The following is an 18,162-nucleotide window of genomic DNA, read 5'->3' as shown; positions in this document are numbered from 1 at the left end:
AGATAGGGAAATTGTATTTCTTTGAGGTGAGGAGAGGCCAGGTACTGTAACCCTAACCCAAACCCTTGATCTGAGTGACGTCGAGTTGGCCACCTTTAAGCCAGTCACATGACCTTTAAGCCACCCGGTCACATAATCGTCAAGCTACTTCCACCTGATCACATGGCTGGCAAGCCACACCCACAAAATATACCACACCCAGTGTGGTAGTAAAAACGTTTGCAGCCCTTCACTGACTGATTTCCTCTATGATGCACACAGAAAAAAAGGGCTTCAATCTCTAAATTGGTTCTGCATTTTTTAAAATGTCCTACCTAGTAATAAGTTTGAAAAGCAAAATCTTCCAAGTATTATCGATAATTTATGTGTAATTCCTGCAGCTTGACTTTCCACACAGCCTCTAAAAATCTTTTAAAAAATTATTGGACTAAGATTAGGTCCTTTAGACAGTGTTTCCCAACCTTGGCAACTTGAAGATATTTGGACTTCAACTCCCAGAATTCCCCAGCCAGCATTCGCTGGCTGGGGAATTCTGGGAGTTGAAGTCCAAATATCTTCAAGTTGCCAAGGTTGGGAAACACTGCTTTAGAAGGCATCTGAAGGCAAGAATGGGGAATGAACTCTAACCCTAATCCCCAATATTTAGAAGTCTCAGTGTAAATTCACATATGGAAGTAAACTGATCTTTTTTTAAAAAATAAAATATTTTTTAAAAATTTATTTTAGGAGTAGCAGTCTAATCAGTTTCCTTGCTTTCCTTTGTTTTTTTTAATCAGATGAAGAATCTGCTGCCATTCATTTGAACAATGTTTATCAAGGCATTCCTATTACTGGATCAGGTTTTCTACTACACCATGACAAATAATTTAACACTATGCAGCCACATGCCCTGGTTCAGTTAGAATCAATTTTCAAAACACAATATCAGATAAGTTCTTTCCCTTGATGAAATTGCCTATCCAGACTGCAAACACAGCTGCACTCAAGATGATTACCGGTGCATCTCCCAGTTCAATTGCAAGAAGAGCTTGTTATTTTTGAAGAAACTGCTTCTACCATGACTAACTTGCTTGCTCCACAGGTTGTCAGATTTTTTTCTCTCCACTCCTTTTGAGGGCTGCCAAGCTGAACAAAACAAGAAAAATAGCCTCATCTATGAATGCTGTTATAGAACTTTAGACATTCCTCTGACTCACTGAGAACCAGTATGGCTTTGTGGGTCTTCAGAAAAGACTAGGTAGAGCCAGGTTCAAATCAACACTCAGAACTGAACATTCAGTGAATGATTTTAAACTAGTCATGTTATGTCCTGTAGAAGCTGGGAAGTTTTCACTCCAGTCCAAACAGGGACTCAAGCAGGTAAAGGGCTCTCTATTAAAGGGCTCTCTATTCAAACCCCTGCGTATAGCAGGACCTTACTGATGTTTGCTCGCTATGACCAATACAAATCTGAGTTGCATTAACAGAGAGATACAATCTAGAACTAGGGAGGTACTAATACCACTCTGTAAAGCCTTAGTTAGACTACACCTAGAATACTGCATCCAGTTTTGGTCATCACACTATAAAAAAGACATTGAAACTCTAGAAAAAGTGCAAAAGAGAGCAACCAAGATGATAAAGGGACTGGAAAGTAAAATATATGAAGAGAGGTTGCAAGAACTGGGTATGGCTAGTCTAGCAAAGAGAAGGACCAGGGAAGATAGGATGGCAGTGTTCCATTACCTGAGGGGCTGCCACAGAGAGGAGGGGGTCAGGCTGTTTTCCAAAGCACCAGAAGGCTAGACTAGAAATATCAGATGGAAGCTGACCAAAGAGAGATTCAACCTGGAAATAAGGAGGAATTTTCTGATGGTGAGAGCAATCAACCAGTGAAACAGCTTGGGGAGGTTGTGAGCGCTCCAACACTTGGGTCTTTCAAGGGGAGACTGGACTGCCATTTGTCTGAAATGGTATAGGGACTCCTGCCTGAGCAGTGGATTGGACTAGATGACCTACAAGGTCCCTTCCAACTCTAAACAACAACAACAACAACAACAACAACAACAACAACAACAATAATAATAATAATAATGACATACTTCTTAGTTTTACAGACAGTTGGAAAGAATAGACATCCTTTTCTCCCCTGCTTTAGCTTATTCAACTGAAGTTTCATCATTATATTAACTGTCTTTATTCAATTTAAGTTTAATGTAAACCAAATATATTTGGGGAGGAGTGGTGGTTTAGCTCACGGGTATCAAATTCATTGCATCAAGTTGCAAACACATCATGTTTTGTGATTCCCCCCCCCCTCTTCACAGAACTGACGTGGGCATGGCCATCAGTTTGACACCCCTGGTTTAGCTTATTCTGTTTTCTGATTCTGTCTTCTTATTGGAATAGAGTTTCTGACCGGTCATTCAAAAACCAAATGCAATTCTCTGCCTTAAATGCATTATGTACCTGGATGCCTCAGGAAACATTTGGAACTAGGATATTGTCATTGGAAGCTTGTTCTGCCTTTTATAGGGTTTGGGGGTTTTATGGGGGTTTTACTACTAATTTGACTATTTTACAAATGAAAAACTCTCTTGGAACAATGATGAGCCCTTAAATATCTTAGAACATGGGTCTCCAACCTTGACAACTTTAAGCCTGGTGGACTTCAACTCCCAGATTTCTGGGAGTTGAAGTCCGCCAGACTTAAAGTTGCCAAGGTTGGAGACCCCTGTCCCAGAAACTTTAAACACATAGAATAGAAAGCTATGTAGTTCTCTTAGCATGAGATGAGAAGCCCTTTAGGCAAGTTGGACTCAAACCATTAGGGGCTAAGAGTCAAGCAAAAAGAAAATGTGGAATTTTGCCTAGAAGTAAAAATCATTTCTAAAATTGATACTATAGCTTTCCCTGCCAAGTAACCACCATCCTGTTACTATAAATTGGAAATATTCAGCAGCTTCAACTCAGACTTTCAGAGGAACTTCATAAGGGACAGATTGGTTTGCAAATTATTCAGATTCTTGATGGCTTCATTTCTTTTTAATGCATTACAGTACTGCATTGTTGGACTTTAGATTGGGTTTTTCAGCTTTTCCTTCTATATCACAGCAAATGGATATATGGAAACATTCTTTAGCAATCGAGGAGAAACTTTGCAATATGCAATCTCACCAGGGATGGTTTGACAGACCTGAATACAGTTGATACGCCAGATCCAAAACTCTACCAGCCTCATACTAGGTGGAAAAGAAAGGAGCCTTATTTTACTAAGGCAGTTCCCCCCTCTTCCTGGTGGTCTTTCTTTTCTCTTTCAAAACCCCCCTCACTAATTGACATGGGAAGAAATTAAGCTCTTAGGCTGATGCAGATTTGCTGTTTTGAAGCATGCAGGGAGAATGAGGAGTCTTCAGAAATAATGCTTCCAAACTGCTTCTGATTATCACACTCAAAACTTTTCTCTCCTTTGAGTTCTGTTGTCGACAAAGCAAAGGCTGTGAAGTTTCCATAAATTGAGAGTTTCTGAAAATGGATCTCATCATCTCTCCCTCCCAAGCAGCATTCTCAGCTCCCCCAAGAGAGCTTTCAAATAGCCTATGGACATCAGGAGCTTTCTGAAGGACCCCAGGCTTGTAGTCTACAAAGTTTTTCCTCTCCCTTACTCTTATAGAAACATAGAAACATAGAAGACTGACGGCAGAAAAAGACCTTATGATCCATCTAGTCTGCCCTTATACTCTTTTCTGTATTTTATCTTAGGATGTGTTGTGGTTAGCTCTGGCCGAGCTCCTGCCCCAAGGACTGTGGATGTGGGTGAGACATCCACATGCTGCAGGCCTATTTTGCCCCCCCTCCCGGTGGAATCTGCTGATGAAGGCTCCTCTGACCAAGAAGACATGAGTGACAGGGAGGAGGAGAGTGTGGCAGACAGCTCAGAAGGAGATCAATTATCTAGCTCCTCCTTGGATTCAGAACAAGAGTTAATGATACAGCCACGCATGGGGAGAGCGATGCATAGGCAACAACAACTGAGAGATTATTATCAAAGAAAATGAGGCCACCTGTGGTTGGGTGGGGCTGTGGTAATTAGTGAGGCTGCTATAAATAGCAGCCTGTGGGTTTGGCCATTGTGGAGGATTATCTGATCCTTGTGTTTCATGACTGCTTTGCTGACTTTGACCTTTGTGTGCTGATTTTTCTCCGCTTTGAAACTAAACCAGAGCAAAGTGTGTTTCACTTTGTGAAAGAAGAATGACTGGGAATTGCCTCACAGCTGCAAGCTAAGTATCACAGAACTGATAAGGGACTTGTACAAATTACCAGTTTGTTTGGAGACCAGTGCTCTTTGCTATACCAAAACAGGACTTATTTTAAGTGAATTTTCATTATAAAGAACATTGTTTTGAATTTTTAAACGTGTGTGTCTGAAATTTGTACCTGTGATTTTTTGGGAGGAGTGTACCAGAGAGCCCGACAGAACAGGATGGATCTATGTTTATCCCAGGCATGTTTAAATTCAGTTACTGTGGATTTACCAACCACGTCTGCTGGAAGTTTGTTCCAAGGATCTACTACTCTTTCAGTAAAATAATATTTTCTCATGTTGCTTTTGATCTTTCCCCCAACTAACTTCAGATTGTGTCCCCTTGTTCTTGTGTTCACTTTCCTATTAAAAACACTTCCCTCCTGGACCTTATTTAACCTTTTAACATATTTAAATGTTTCGATCATGTCCCCCCTTTTCCTTCTGTCCTCCAGACTATACAGATTGGGGTAATTAAGTCTTTCCTGATAGGTTTTATGCTTAAAACCTTCCACCATTCTTGTAGCCCGTCTTTGGACCCGTTCAATTTTGTCAATATCTTTTTGTAGGCGAGGTCTCCAGAACTGAACACAGTATTCCAAATGTGGTCTCACCAGCGCTCTATATAGTGGGATCATAATCTCCCACTTCCTGCTTGTTATACCTCTAGCTATGCAGCCAAGCATCTTCTTGAAACAGTATGTGTGTTACCCAGTGGTGAAATCTACTTACCTTCACTACTGGTTCAGAAATGTGTGCTTTTTCGCCCTCTGTTCATGCGCAGAAGGCTGTTCCCATGCGTAGAGGGTTAAAAAAAATGAAAATGGTGACATCCAGGAGGGCGGGTGAAGCCTCACGCTGCTGCCGCTGCTGGTTCTTCAAACCACCAGTGGCCGCTGTTACCCCCAAACTGGGCTGAACCGGTAGCATTTCATCCCAGTGTTACCTAAAATAGACCTCTTATGTAATTCTCTAAGCTATATGCCATATTAAGAGGTGTGAAAGAGTCTCTTAGGTTTGAAAATTTAAAACACATTTATTCTGAACATTATCCTATTTTTAAAAGTAACAACATATGTGCTACCACTGCTTAAGAATTATGAGATGATTGCTGCCAGGAAAGTATAAATAATTCGTCTGTGAAACTGTGGAAGCATTGCCATGTATAGGGAACCAGTCCTATACTGGAAATACTGGAACACATTAGCTTGCTTCACCCACAGAATACCAATACCATATTAGCTTGCTTACCCACAGAATTCACAAAATGCATCCAAAATAGTTCTGGTAACAGTAAATGTAAAGCATGTTAAAGAGAAATATACCAGTGTGGCAGCTCTCTTGTTAAATAGCAATCTCGCACGTGTAATAAGATCCTCTATTATTATTTTTTACATATAGCACCATTGTCTTTTCCCTCAGCTACAGGCAAATGATTTTGCCAAGCTCTGAGCTGCTTTACGAAAATGTTTACAGAAGTACAAAACACAACGTGCCCGAGTTCCTCTGGGAAGTGCAGAAGCTCACTGTTGCATTAATCAGATGAAATGGGAGGCTGATGGTTGCTTAGGTTGATCCCATAGCAGGGAATGAAATTGGAGAATCCATTGAGGTTGTTGTGCAGCTGGATAGCAGAGCACCTGTGACTGTAGCCACTTAAACCCTTCAATCCAGCATCATGCCCATCCTTTCAGCAGACACAGCTTGAAATTTAGGTTTTTCTTCCACACTGCCTTGTCTGTTTTACTCAAGAACCGTGACTGATCGGTTTTTGTTTATCTGAAAGTCAAATAGTTTTTCAGGCATTGATAAACTTTGGGTCTCCCAGGACCCAATCAACAGAGAGAGGCATAATGAGCTTATCAAATTGTTCCTACATTTGCTATTCAGAATGGCTAGATCTTTAGTCTCCATAGAAAAATAAATTAATTAAGATGTCCTTTGATAGTAATGAAATAATAAAGCAGGAACTAATTGCAAACAAAATGTGAGCCTGCTCTAAGCCAAATATGAGAGCTAAGTATGTTGTATGACTTTTAAGTTGATCTGCATTTCCAATTGTCTCCTCAAATCTCAAGGCTTAAGATAGGAATTCTGACTCCATCTCTGAACAGAGTGATAGTAGGGGTAGCAGAAATGTGATCTTTCAAACATTTTCCTAATCTTTTCTAAGATCAAGAAATTAAAGAGTGAGCTTGGAAACCAAAGCCAGACAATGTTCAGATCCAGTTTTATATATCTGTTGTGGTTAGCTCTGGCCCAGCTCCTGCCCCAAGGATTGTGGATGTGGGGGAGACATCCACATGCTGCAGGCCTGGTTTGTGCCCCCCCCCCCCGGTGGAATCTGATGATGAAGGCTCCTCTGACCAAGAAGACATGAGTGACAGGGAGGAGGAGAGTGTGGCAGACAGCTCAGAAGGAGATCAATTATCTAGCTCCTCCTTGGATTCAGAACAAGAGTTAATGATACAGCCACGCATGCGGAGAGCGATGCATAGGCAACAACAACTGAGAGATTATTATCAAAGAAAATGAGGCCACCTGTGGTTGGGTGGGGCTGTGGTAATTAGTGAGGCTGCTATAAATAGCAGCCTGTGGGTTTGGCCATTGTGGAGGATTATCTGATTGTTGTGTTTGGTGCCTGCCTTGCTGACTTCGACCTTTGTGTACTGATTTTTCCCCGCTTTGAAACTAAACCAGAGCAAAGTGTGTTTCACTTTGTGAAAGAAGGACTGTGAATTGCCTCACAGCTGCCAGCTAAGTATCTCAGAACTGATAAGGGACTTGTACAAATTACCAGTTTGTTTGGAGACGAGTGCTCTTTGCTATACAAAAAGAGTGTTTAGTTTATTTGGATTTTCGGTATAAAGAACATTGTTTTGAATTTTCAAACGTGTGTGTGTCTGAAATTTGTATCTGTGAATTTTCAGGATGATTCTACCAGAGAGCCTGACAGAACAATATCCAAGGGAGGGGGACGGAGAGAGAGAGGGAGGGAGGGAAGGAGGGAGGGAGGGACGGAGGAGAATGGATTATTAAATACGGTCAAGCAATCATTGTTCCTATTTGACTGATTTCACTATTGAGAAAATCAAATTAAATCCTTTCCCCCCCTAATTTGTGGTAGCTCACATTGATGATGTATTTGCTTGCCTATATTTTTGGAACAGTACTGCCTAAAAGCCAATTCCAGCCTTTGGACTGAAAGAGATTACAGCTCCATGTGCCTCTACCATATTTGAGCATTGTGAACACATGGGTAATATGCTAATAGAACCCTTAGACTGCAATTATAGTCCTAGAGAATAAATTCCATTCAATCAGAAGGAAATTCAGAGGGTTGTGCTTTCACTTAAAGGATAAGCATCAACCCATATCACTAAGACAAGATCGTATTCTCCACAGTACTTTGCATTAATGTGGCCTGAAGCTATTCATTATCTGGTTTAGCGAAACGTCACAAATGGATAAGTTTAATTTTTTTCCTCTCTCCAGGTCCACATATTAAATACAAAGGAGCCTCTTGATTATAATTCTTTCCACCACTCCTGTTACGGATGAAGGCTGACATTCAGTAGTAGAACAATGCTTTGTATGCAGAAACTCCGTAGCATGTCCACTTAAAGGAAACTCGCTGATAAAACCTAGTCAGCATGCTCAATACAACTGTAAATCGAATGGCAGAAGGCAGTTTCCAATTTATAATTCCCTCCAAGAGAAAGTCTTATTCCTTCAATATCCCTATTTCCAATTAATACCCTGGATTTCTATAACCTGTATCCAGTCTATAATATTCTTCCAGTATCTTATTTGTTTGATTAGAAACAACATTTTCTTCCTTTGGCCTCCAGAGAAAGCCTGCATGCTCTTTTATTAAATTCATTCTAAGGCCAAAATGGCTTGGTAAATAAGTTCATAGGAAATCAATGGGTGGAAACCTGTGCCTAGAGATTTTCATACTGCTGTTGTTTTACATGGGAACATGGCCATCTGTGCTTAGGTGACGGGGGAGGGGAAATCCGTCGCTTAAGAAGCAGATGGCTGCATGCATCTCAACTCCTTCCTCCAGCTGCAACAAATGAGATTTATTTTGATTTAAAGTTCATTTATCAATGTTAACATCCTTAACACTGCAGATTCTAGAACCAGCTCACTGATTGCTGCTCTGGCAGGGCATCGGTATTTGAAACTATTTTGATCCTAGGGGCTGGCAAAGTCATTGCTGTATTTGCTGGTCTATGTCAGGCAAATAAATGAATTAAAACATTAGCAAAAATCATTGGTAGCTGGCACCCAATGAATATGATGCAGGAGTGGGTTCCGGATTCTGATACTGCCAGTTTGCTCAGTGATGTACCACACGGGCCCGCGCGGTATTAAAAAATAGTTGCTCATGCGCAGAAGCAAAAAACAAGATGATTAGATTAGATTAGATTTATTGGATTTATATGCCGCCCTTCTCCGCAGACTCGGGATGGCTCACAACAATGGTAAAAACAGTACATAATAACAAATCTAATATTTAGCAATCTAAATTACAGTTTTAGGTTAAAAAGTCCAAAAAAGAAACCCCAGTATATAAAAAACAAGCACACAATCAATCATACACCAAAACTACATGGGCAAGGGGGAGATGTTTCAATTACCCCATGCCTGATAGCAGAAGTGGGTTTTAAGGAGTTTACGAAAGGCAAGGAGGATGGGGGCAATCCTAATCTCTGGGGGGGAGCTGGTTCCAGAGGGTCAGATCCACCACAGAGAAGGCTCTTCCCCTGGGTCCCGCCAGACGACATTTTTTAGTCGATGGGACCCGGAGAAGGCCAACTCTGTGGGACCTAACCAGTCACTGGGATTCGTGAGGCAGAAGGTGGTCTCGCAGATATCCTGGTTCGATGCCATGTAGGGCTTTATAGGTCATAACCAACACTTTGAATTGGGACAGGAAACAGATCGGCAACCAATGCAGACTGCAGAGTGTTGGAGTAACATGGGCATTCTTAGAGAAGCCCATGATTGCTCTCGCAGCTGCATTCTGCACGATCTGAAGTTTCCGAACACTTTTCAAAGGTAGCCCCATGTAGAGAGCATTACAGTAGTCGAACCTCAAGGTGATGAGGGCATGAGTGACTGTGAGCAATGACTCCCGATCCAAATAGGGTTGCAACTGGTGCACCAGGTGAACCTGGGCAAATGCCCCCCTCTCCACAGCTGAAAGATGTTTCTCTAATATGAGCTGTGGATCGAGGAGGACGTCAATAATTCCCCCCTCCCAGGGTAATGGACGGACAGATAGAATTGTCCTTGGGAGGCAAAACCCACAGCAACTCCGTCTTATCCGGGTTGAGTTTGAGTCTGTTGACACCCATCCAGGCCCCAACAGCCTCCAGGCACCGACACATCACTTCCACTGCCTATGGCACCACTATAAGAAGCAGCTTGGGGGCATGACAGGCCTGGATTGCTGCCATTTCCAGATTGTGGGGGCAATATGCTGGCTCTGTTAAAAAGTGCTGTTGCTAACATGTTGTAAGCCACCCTGAGTCTAAGGAGAAGGGCGGCATAAAAAAATTGAATAAATAAATAAATAAACCCAGGCTGCCAAGTTACTAATGGTTCTACAGAACCAGTCTGAACCAGTAGGAATCCACCTCTGATATGATGGGGTAGCAGAGTAGCATACAAAGGGAGGAAAACAGGACGGTTGGAAGGGTCAAGAAATAATTTTAGAAAAATAAAATCAAAGGTAACTAACTTTAATATCATGAATAAGTAGCAGAGGCTGGCTGACTATATACAACACCATAGAAACATTTTCTGAATTCATATTTTTCTCTTCTCCACCAGATCTCTGTGGCACAGAGAAGGAAAAAGTAGACAAAACACTTCAAAACGCTGAATACAAAAATGGGAAAGAAATGAACGATTCCCAGCTCAGGGTGCGTTTGTTCTATATATCTGGTTTGAAATCCAAGCAGTATTTGAAGCAGGAACTTTGGAAAAATCTGAATAGCAATCTTGTTTTATCTTTGTCGGTCTCAGTCAAACAAGAGTCTCCTTGGAAGGTAATTTTATACATTATTTTTCTCTTATTGCTACTCTAAACAAAGCAGCTGATTTTATTTCTAGTTGTCATAACAATAGCATTATATGCTATTATTCAAAACATTTCACATTCTGTTATTCTAGGGGAATTTCAGATATGAATATCTCAGCTCTACCAATCCACTCTAGACATTTCCATAAATATACTATCGGATGATGTCATCTCTTTCTCTACTTTACAAATGGGCAATCCAGTTTAGAGGCTTAGTTTCAACAGTATTGTGTAAAGTGGTGTTGTCTCTACAAAAATCTTTGTATGGTAGCTAGGGAATTCTGGGAGTTGATGTCTACTCACCTGAAAATTGCCAAGTTTGAAAAATATCGGATTAACCCAACAGACTAGATCCAAATTCCCATTTTTATTATGGTGACCTTGAACTTGTCACTTCCCCTTAGTTTAAACTACATCAATTGTAGAAAATAAAATGGCATAGAAATGATAATGCTATATAATGATCGTTGCATATCAGCTACATATTGGAAGCAGCATGTCTCTGAATATCAGAGAGAATAAATGCATTTGATATCATCCAGCAAAGCTTAAATTTCACAGAAAAAGAAAACTTGGGGAACTCTTGTCTTCCAGTTAGCTTGTCAAATAGAAACATAGAAGACTGATGGCAGAAAAAGACCTCATGGTCCATCTAGTCTGCCCTTATACTATTTCCTGTATTTTTATCTTAGGATGGATATATGTTTATCCCAGGCATGTTTAAATTCAGTTACTATGGATTTACAAACCACGTCTGCTGGAAGTTTGTTCCAAGGATCTACTACTCTTTCAGTAAAATAATATTTTCTCATGTTGCTTTTGATCTTTCCCCAACTAACTTCAGATTGTGTCCCCTTGTTCTTATGTTCACTTTCCTATTAAAAACACTTCCCTCCTGAACCTTATTTAACCCTTTAACATATTTAAATGTTTCGATCATGTCCTCCCTTTTCCTTCTGTCCTCCAGACTATACAGATTGAGTTCATTAAGTCTTTCCTGATACGTTTTATGCTTAAGACCTTCCACCATTCTTGTAGCCCGTCTTTGGACCCGTTCAATTTTGTCAATATCTTTTTGTAGGTGAGGTCTCTAGAACTGAACACAGTATTCCAAATGTGGTCTCACCAGCGCTCTATATAACGGGATCACAATCTCCCTCTTCCTGCTTGTTATACCTCTAGCTATGCAGCCAAGCATCCTACTTGCTTTTCCTACCACCCAACTACACTGCTCACCCATTTTGAGACTGTCAGAAATCGCTACCCCTAAATCCTTCTCTTCTGAAGTTTTTGCTAACACAGAACTGCCAATACAAAACTCAGATTGAGGATTCCTTTTCCCCAAGTGCATTATTTTACATTTGGAAACATTAAACTGCGGTTTCCATTGCTTTGACCATTTATCTAGTAAAGCTAAATCATTTACCATATTACAGATGCCTCCAGGAATATCAATCCTATTGCACACTTTAGAGTCATCGGCAAATAGGCAAACCTTCCCTACCAAACCTTCCCCTATGTCACTCACAAACATATTAAAAAGAATAGGACCCAGAACAGACCCTTGTGGCACACCGCTTGTAACCTGTCTCTGCTCAGAATACTCGCCATTCACAAGAACTCTCTGTGGTCTGCTCTTCAGCCAGCTGCAAATCCACTGAACTATCCAGGGATTAAGTCCAATCTTCACTAATTTATCTATCAGCTCTTTATGTGGAACCATATCAAAGGCTTTGCTGAAGTCCAGATAGGCAATATCCATGGCACCACCTTCATCTAACACCTTTGTGACATAGTCAAAGAAATCAATTAGATTAATCTGACATGATTTGCCTTGGTAAAGCCATGCTGATTTGGGTCCAATAAGTTATTGTTTTTTAGGTGCTGATTTATCCTCTTTTTGAGTCATTCTTCTATCTCTGGTTATGTTAACCACAGAACCATTTTACTCTAGTTTGCGGCTTTTATACATTTCCATGGGGGCCTGTCAAACCTAATTCCTGTTAGACAATGCTTCTGCCACTCATTGTTGTTAAAGCATACATCCTGCTTCCTGAATCTTATTTGCAGGGCTGAGTTATTACTTTTAAATTACGAGCAGAACCTCTGACAGATTTCACTGAACCACCTTAATGGATGCTATTATAATTCTATGGCTGGTAGCTGGTCCTAAATTTTCACTGTCTCCGCAGCATAAAGGGGCACTGTCTACCTGAGAAACAAATGACCTAATAGATGAATCTGCAGCTAGTCTCATTGCCACGCAGTCCCAAAAATGATGAGACCAAGGCGAAATTAGACTTCCAGAAATCTATTGGGAGGTAAATACTTTTACAGAATAAATGGGAAAAGAGGATATGTTTTTCTGATTTTAAGGAGTGGGAATGGAAGAAGTGATTCAGCCTAAATAATAGATTTTGCTAACTCTACAATGTTGGAAACTAATAAAAAATATTTATTTTATTTATTTGTCAAACATCTATAGGATAGTAGCAGTTTGTATAAACATAAGTAAAAAAGTAATGATAAAAGAGGATAATAGTGCAATAGGACAGGGATGGTAGGCACAGTGGTGCGCTTATGCATGCCCCTTACAGACCTCTTAGAAACAGGGAGAAGTCGACTGTAAACAGTCTAAGGTTAAAGTGTTTGTGGAAGAAACCACAGAGTCAGGTAGCGCATTCCAGGCATTGATCACTCTATTGCTGAAGTCATATTTTCTGCAGTCGAGTTTGGAGAGGTTTACATTTAGTTTGAATCTATTACGTGCTCGTGTATTGCTGCATTTGAAGGTGAAGTAGTCCTTAACAGGAAGGACATTTGGTGTATGATTTTATGAACTACATTTAGATCAGATCGGAGTCAACGTAGTTGTAAATGGCCTAATATCAGTATTTCAAGTCTGGTGGAATGAGGTATTTTGTTGCAAGTAGAGAAGTGGAGGATTCTTGTGAAATATTTCTGGAGTCTCTCAATTGTATTAATGTCTGATATGCAGTGCAGGTTCTAGACAGGTGATGTGTATTCCAGAATTGGTCTAACAAATGTTTTGTAAGCTCTGGTTAGCAGTGTAATATTGCCAGAGAAGAAGCTACGTAAGATTAGATTAATAACTCTTAGTACCTTTTTGGCAATGTTGTTACAGTGGACTCTAGCACTTACCCGTAAGTCGTTGAATATGAGTACTCCAAGGTCTTTGACAGAGTGAGAGTCATCTACAAGTTCATTTCCTCCAAGTTTGCATTTTGTATTCTGATTCTTTTTGCCAATGTGTAAGACAGAACATTTGTTGGTTGAGATTTGAAATTGCAGGTTGTTTAACCATTCTGCTACATGATCAACATCTTTTTGAAGGATAGCAGCATAACATCATCAGCAAAGAGAATGCAGTTGCCTATAATATGATCACAAAGATTGTTTATGTAGAGTATGAAGAGTGTTGGTCCTAGAACACTGCCTTGAGGGACACCACTGTTGACAGGAGCAGTAATTGATATGGCACTTCCTATTTTGACCACTTGTCTGTTAGACAGAAATGCGGTTATCCAATCATGTAGGGGTCCAGAGGTGCCATAGGATTTTAGTTTCAGAAGTAGTTTGTCATGAACTACTGAATCAAAGGCTTTACAAAAGTCTATGTAAATTGCATCTATTGTTTTACTTTGATCAAGTTGAGTGGACCATATGATTTTGCAGTGTAGGAGTTGCAGATTACAAGATAATTCTTCCCTGAAACCAAATTATTAGTTTCTAACTGGAGTGCAATGGATTTGTTTATGATTTATTCAATGATTTTGCAGGTGACTCAACCCAAAGAGATTGGTGTGTAATTTTCAACATTACTTGGATCTCCTTTTTTGAAGATAGGGATGACAGTGGCTAGTGACCATAGGTTGGGTAAGAAGCTAGTCCTGAAGGATTTTTTTTTTAAAAAAAATATGCTTAAAGGTTCAGCCAAGGTTTTGGAGATACTTCATGATACTTCTTTTTAAAGAAGTATGCACATAGTCCATCGGGTCCAATAGACAGAGATGGTTTTAGGTCGTTTAATGCCTTTCTAATGTTATCTTCTGTAAATTTGATTTGTGTTAGATTGTTGAAATTAATTGTGATACGACTAGGAAATATTGGCATGAGCCATTGCTGTTTACAAAGACTGAGCTGAAGAATATGTTAAAGAGGTTGACTTTAACTGTTTCATCATTATACTATTTACCATTTGGTCCTCTAAAGGGTGGGATGGATCTTGAGTCTTTGAGTTGGTTGTTTACAAAGTTATAGAAGGCACATGTGGACTTTGTGCGTAGAAGTTTTACTTCTTGATTGATGTGATAATTGGTACTTTCAGTCTTTATTTGGTGACACAGATTTTTGTAGCAGTTTTTAAAGTTTGCAACCTAGCCTGTTTAATTTTTTTTACTAAAGAGATCTTTTTTGGGATTAAAGCTTTCTTTTTTTTAAAGATGGGCTAAAAATGCATCTTTAGCCACTTTACCTTTGGTATCTGCAGTCATCACCCTCTGTTAAGATGCCTGATCCCCTACCTTACAGATCTTGCCAGGAAAAGACAGTTGTGGATAGGTAATGCTAAGCTTTCCCTCCAAAGCTGGTTGATGGGATTCCTCCCCAAGCCTGCTTCACAGCCAACATACAGTAATTATATTTTGGCAATGCTGTACCATTCTCTGTTCTAACTCTGCATGTGTTCCTTCTTTCTTTCAGGAGGTGGGAGAGGGAAGGAGAAGAAACCCACAGAAAAGTCTCTCCCAAGATTTTGTGGTTGGCTATACCAATATCAGTCTTTTGACTAATTAAGCATTCCATGACCGTCATTCAGTGGTCAGAGCAAAACCCTTGATCGGAAAAAGAAAACAAAATACAATATTTGCAAGTTTTTATTATTGATATTATTGACATTGTAAAATGATTATTTTCCGTACATTATTACTGTGTGAATTTTTTACATCTCTCTGGGGTGTTTGTAGCTTATTCTCTCCACCGTATTTGTGCAAGTAAACTTGATTGTGAATGTGATGTATATGTGTTCATCCAAAATCATTATTTTGTACTAACAAACACAGTTGCCCTCAGGGCTGTTTGCTTCTCTGTAAGAATTTCCTTGTTTTTTTGATAATAATATCCACTTCCCTTTTCTGCAAAACAAAAGGAAAGGGGACCTGTGTGAGATATTCTCTGCACAGTTTCTGCATCTCTGTAGCTTGAGAATCACAATTTGTGAAAACTAAATCTGGGTATTACTTTCCCATCTACACAGAGAATATATAAATTGGCACCTTTTATAAAATCTAAGGGTTTCTCTCCCCTTCCCACACCTGATTCACTTTTAACTATCTTACCCTATTGCTGAGTTGTGACTGCCAAGGTCACCTCCTGTGACATATGCACTGGGGTTAAGGCATTACTAGGAAGATGCGAATTTGGCCTGTCTCTTTTTTCCTTTAAAATTATCAATTGAGAACCAGGTGCTTTTTGGAAACTGTTTGTTACATTCATGGGAACACCTTACTTATCTCTTCTTCCAGCCAGATGGAAAGAAGAAAAGGCCTTTTAAATAAGTGGAAAAGTCAATTATGTTTTGTTCTTGTTTCTGAATTCCAAAGTGGTTTGAATGAAGGAAAGATATGTGACAGCTTTATTGCCTTCTCCAAGGGAAGTCTAGACTTTCTGAGACAATACAATAAAATTAGGAATGCAATGAGGCCATCTTCTGGTTAAAAAAATGGATGGCGACTTGCAAAACTATTTTGATCTCCCTCCTCAGTGTCTGCAATCAGGCTTATCCATCAGGCTTATCCAAATATTCTCTGAGAATATTTACAAGTGAGACGTAATTGAATTCAAGATTCTAAGAAAAGATCTATCAGATTTGTAGCTAGGATTCTATTACATGAACTTTTCCTCTCAAAATTTAATCATAGACAGATTCACAGTCAGATGGAACTTAAGTAAAGTCTCCCTCCAAAATAAACATACTGTTTGTGGGTGTCAATTAATACAAGAGTGAATTCTACCAATTATGAAAATGTCAAGTATGAACTTATTCTAATTTTAGATCAAACTAGATAAGATAGATCCAACAAAGATTTAACTTGTGTCCTTCTCCCAGCTACTAGCTATCTGGTTCTGGGAAGGGCACAAGCAGGCAAAGAACCATGAAGATGACTCCGGAGAAATTATGCAACAGCAATTACAAAAAATGATTTAAATCCAGAGCAAGAACACTACATTAGAAACCAGCTTAAATTTAACTCTCTTGGGTATAAAGAGGGAAGGATATAAAATACTAATCCGATTTTCAAGACTCCCTTACTATAATCTATATTAATAAAGTTCCAATAATTCTCGAGGAATCTTTTTTCATGAAAAGGCTGACAAAGCAGAACATGAAAAAAATTAAGCTTTCTGTCATATTCTCACCCTCCCTCACATCAATAGCTGTATAGCTTTGTGGGAATACTTTCACACAGAAAAACACTTCTCCCAACTCCCATATAATCACATAGTGGCTGCTATTGATTTTTTTCAAAGAAAAAAGGATTGCCTTTCCTTATGGATTCTCTACATCTAGTTTCAGTCTTGGCCTTTTTTCTTCCTTTCTGAATCCTCTTCTCTGATTGACCAATGGCAAAACTCATTGCCTTTTTAAGATAGTGATAAAACTTTTCATTTTGGAAAATGGGAAGCGGCAATATGCTGATATCTGCCCTATGCTGAAACTACCTTTCAGGATAAATTATTTTATTTTTATTTATTGAATTTGTTTATTGTCCATCTCACTGCAAGGCAACTCTTTCTGTCTTTTCTAAAAACGGTATACAGTACCTGCACATCTTTTGCTTGCATCCTGATAAAGGACTTGAGTGCAAATCACAACAATTGGGAGTATTTTATAGAAACATCGTCTTGTTATTGTTCTGCACTCAGACCTCTGTAAATGGGACTGATATTCAGGAAAGAGGGAGCATTGTGTCATTCATTTTCTCAATTCCAGCGTAACCACTACTTGTTCTAGGTCAGGGATAGGCAAAGTTGGCTCTTCTATCACTTGTGGACTTCAACTCCCAGAATTCCTGAGCCAATCATGCTAGCTCAGGAATTCTGGGAATTGAAGTCCACAAGTCATAGAAGAGCCAACTTTACCTACCCCTGTTCTAGGTCAATGCTCTGAAGGGAGGACAACCTTTTCATAAGGGCAGCTTCAGACTATAATTATCTTGAATCTAGGAATAAGCAGAATTTTGATGTCACACAATATGCTCCGGTACTGATATTTTTCCTTAACATTTTTTTAAAAAAGATGATGGTTTTGAGAAAAAAAAAAGATAGATAGATAGATAGATAGATAGATAGATAGATAGCCAAAGGATTAATAAACATGTTTGCTAGCCTGATAGCATTCCACCCAAGACAATAGCCTCTTATAACTGATATCATAATATACAGCTTTGTATATCATAATATACAGCTTTGTATATCATAATATACAGCTTTGTATATCATAATATACAGCTTTTTCATGAAAAGGCTGACAAAGCAGAACATGAAAAAAATTAAGCTTTCTGTCATATTCTCACCCTCCCTCACATCAATAGCTGTATAGCTGTATAATGTATAGGTCAAAAGCTAACATGGGCATGTGAGGGGGATAAATTTTGCAGAGCTAGAGAATGTATTCTTTTACTTTTTTGACCTTAAAAATACCAGTTGAGTATTAATCCTTTTAAAATACCAATGTCCTATTAAAACAGGGATAGACAAAGTA

Source organism: Erythrolamprus reginae, unplaced genomic scaffold (assembly GCF_031021105.1).
Source record: "Erythrolamprus reginae isolate rEryReg1 unplaced genomic scaffold, rEryReg1.hap1 H_10, whole genome shotgun sequence".
Lineage (NCBI taxonomy): Eukaryota > Metazoa > Chordata > Lepidosauria > Squamata > Dipsadidae > Erythrolamprus > Erythrolamprus reginae.
This window is presented reverse-complemented; position numbering follows the sequence as displayed.